This window comes from Cydia splendana, chromosome 10 (genome assembly GCF_910591565.1).
Source record: "Cydia splendana chromosome 10, ilCydSple1.2, whole genome shotgun sequence".
Taxonomy (NCBI): Eukaryota; Metazoa; Arthropoda; class Insecta; order Lepidoptera; family Tortricidae; genus Cydia; species Cydia splendana.
In genome coordinates, this window is record NC_085969.1 from 4,687,477 (window position 1) to 4,691,528 (window position 4,052).

The window sequence follows — 4,052 nt, forward strand, 5'->3', positions numbered from 1 at the left end:
TCAAAATTTGCATTTGTTTACTTTGCCTCACATGTGGATAAAATGCAACTTTGCTATCAGTTTTTGAAGTGCAAAGTAAGCCTTTCCGAGCTGGTGTGGTGAAATAGTACATTTCGATGCTAGTGCGGAAGGTATGTCATTACTTCACGAGTACCGAGAATCCGAGATATCTTGCCACGAGCCGCAGGCGAGTGGGAAGACTCGGGACGAGTGAAGAATGACATTTCCGCACGTGTATCGAACGACGTTTTTTAATACAGTTGCGAAAAAATAAGTAAAACATTGTTAATCGTACACTAAACAAAAGTGGTAACAGTGACAGCTCGCTTAGACGTCGTCTTTAAGTATATTATATCTATGGGCGTTTGGCAGCTATTCCGTTCCATTCAGACACCTTATTAAGAACGGAATTTTCAATATTCAATATTAAAAAATAAACGTGTTATAATGATGAAGAGGTAAGTATTAAAATATGAAATATGTATATTTTTCATATTCTTACATTAACAGTAGGTTTTTATGCTGATTACGACGTTTAAAGGAAACTAATATTAACACTCATCAATAAGTAGTCGTGAATTGGAACAAGTATAAATTTAAAAAAATTGGAAAAGTAAAAAGCACTAGTTCGACATAACCAACTTTCCGCACGCTAAACAGCTACGTAAAGTAGCACTTTGTGAGCAACTGTATTAAAAAAGTACTTACTAAACGACACGTGTTTCGCCTCTCTACGAGGCATCATCAGGAATCAGGAGATTTTGACGGTCTGGCGTTTTCGCCGGATCGGATCCCGGATGCCCAATGGGAGGGTCAAGACAAGACAAGACAAGAGGGTGTAAAAAAATTAAAAAATACGCAAATCAGTTCGCGAATGTATTTTTATACAATTATGACATATGATATTTGAAAAGCTACTTATATAGGTATTTCAAGTTCAAGTTCTTTAGTTAGGTACTTATAGGTACCTACTAAGGTACTGTCTACACACAATTATAAGAACTCGTTCCCACAGACTCTGCTAAGAGAAATAATGGTGTCCCCTCCGCATTATAATTTCCTTTCAATCAACATTGCTATCGAACAACCCAGGTCATTGTGATTAGTTTGTAAGCTTTCTAATAAAAACTAAAGTCTCACGTCACGTGGATACAGTAATTTAGGAACATCGAGAGGTCGTTCAACGAGGCACGAAGTAACAAAGCTGAGTCATTAGGAGATGCTAGATAGCGAGCATAGACACCTAGAGTAACGCGAATCGTGATCATAGAGCGCCGTACTTAGCTATATCTACTTGAACTTAGCCTCAGCGGTGATATTCCAATTTTGACATTCCCGGTTTTTATCCCTATTCACCCCTCCATCCCCAGTCATCTCAGTTGACGGTAGCTGTACCTAGTTGACAAATCATAGAATCAAAGTTCAAAAATATTGGACATTTCAAAATTGGAATGGTAATTTAGTTTGAATAAATACGCGAGTTATCTACTGTGCCAGTGTTCTTATGTTTTGAATTCTACCGTTATGTTTGTCTGCGAATCTAGAATTTGCGGATTTAGAACATTATTGTTATGTTTACGAGAAAAGCATAAACCGTCGTAGACAAGTTCTGGTAAAACAACGGTGTTTATGTGGTTTATATTTCGTTATCCTAAATACTATCTGACCATTCTGACCTACTTATCTTAAATCATGTCTTTCGCCACATTATATTAACTGCAAGGGAGAGGAAATATTGCTTCTTTCTGTGCCATTTCACAGTAGATAAGGAAGATATACGCGATGTTTTTAGGGTTCCGTACCCAAAGGGTAAAACGGGACCCTATTACTAAGACTTCGCTGTCCGTCCGTCCGTCCGTCCGTCTGTCACCAGGCTGTATCTCACGAACCGTGATAGCTAGACAGTTGAAATTTTCACAGATGATGTATTTCTGTTGCCGCTATAACAACAAATACTAAAAACAGAATAAAATAAAGATTTAAATGGGGCTCCCATACAACAAACGTGATTTTTGACCAAAGTTAAGCAACGTCGGGAGTGGTCAGTACTTGGATGGGTGACCGTTTTTTTTTGCTTTTTTTTTTCGTTTTTTTTTTTTGCATTATGGTACGGAACCCTTCGTGCGCGAGTCCGACTCGCACTTGCCCGGTTTTTTTCTAAGCATATCAGTCAACGTTTATCCCATATCCAGAACTACTTATTTTTATGGCGTTCTGAACCTTAAGATGAGTGGGTTAGAGGATTCAATCGGTCGTTATTAAATCTCCGTTTCACTCTTATATAAAACTAGTCGGGATATATTTCACCGCCGCCAGTCAGAAGTTAATGGAACTGCCCCAGTGATGACAGACCAGACAGACGTCGGGATGACGCGTGTGAAGTCTAGTGTGTAGTGTGTAGGACCCGCAGTGTGGAAAACACGTCTAATAAATGCATAGAAACTGCATTACACATATCGGAATACCATGTCGACAGCTTTGTGATATCTACTGACATGTCCCAAATATAAGTAAAATAATGTCAATTTCTTTTTATTTGCATACTTACTTGAACACTCAAGTAGGTAACTATTGCGATAGAATAGGTATAGGTACACATAGTAACATGATACGCAAATGCGTGAAACCAACTACGACATGCACAAATTGGAATTGTAGGCTGCGAGTAAGCGTTAATGAGGAAATTTTATCGCATCTAGGATAAGCAAAATTGGTTGAAACCGGAAATTATGCTTTTGCACGCATTAAAAATAAAGTTTAAGAAAAATGTTTGAATTACCTTACACTATTGACAACATAACTATTGATAGCAAAGGATTATGTATTGTTCATGCATTTCTTGAAAGGCAGATAAGAAGAAAAGCAATAATTAAAGCACAGAAACAAACTCATACATTTGTAGGATTAGGTATGTATATACCTTTTACATTTTCCGGAACTTACTGACGTCAACGACTGACGCCGTGGTCGTGGCGTCTCAGGCGTCTGGTCTAAGGCTAAGGCACGACTTTTCGTCGACGTGAGAAGACGTCTTTGACGGCCAAATAGCCGAGATAAGAATCAAGAGGCGATCTAGACCGACGGGAAACGGTGCAGTTTCGACACTCGTACCTCTAACGAAGTTTTGCCTCTGTGTTGCACTTACGTACGAATTTACAAGTGCGACAGAGCGGCAAAACTTCGTTCGCGGTAGACCCTCAGTTTCGACACTACCTCGTACGCAACTTAGATTATCTGTTCACGAGAACTGCAACGTAAATTGCTTGATGAAGAATGGTTGGTGCTTTCAGTGTTCTTAATTAATCGTGTCCTTTGTAAGTCCTAGTTAAGTAAGAACATGCGTCGTAAGTCAACTAGACAGCAAGTGTTCTGTTCTGTGCCGTTGCGCATAGTAAATTAAGATGAGCGTGACCTGTTCAAAATTGATAAGTACTATTTTAAACAGGTCACGCTCATCTGTAAAATCTTGACTTAATGCCACAGTAAGCTTTATGTGTATAATAGACCCATCAAAATATTTTCATGTAAAATATTGCCATAACGAAACCATAATGGCTCGCACTGTCAAAATGTTATCAGAATTCATGTAGAGCCAAGCTTTTAACTCGACACGCCCTAACTCTACAAGCCCTAACTTTACAAACTCTACACCTTAGTCAAAATATACTACAAGCACTATTGCATAACAGAAAAGTAATGAACCGTGAATACATTTTTCACCTAGAACGCCCATGTGACGGTATCGAAGATAGATATATAGGTAGTAGAGTGGCCATCAGATATATCGGAGCGGCCAAGGTGTTCACAATATCTGAACACGCACTCTAACGCCCTGACAATAGAGGCGTGTTCAGATATTTGTGAGCGCCTTAGCCGCTCTGATATATCTGATGGCGATTGTACTAGACGACCATAATATACAGAGTGACACAATTTATTGGAACCTTCAGGGGTGTCAGCTCAATAAGCAAAAAAACCCGTTTTATTTTTGCGTTGCATCTTCCGTTCTACCCTACTTTAAATCCTACTCTACACATGTAAGCAAATATTCG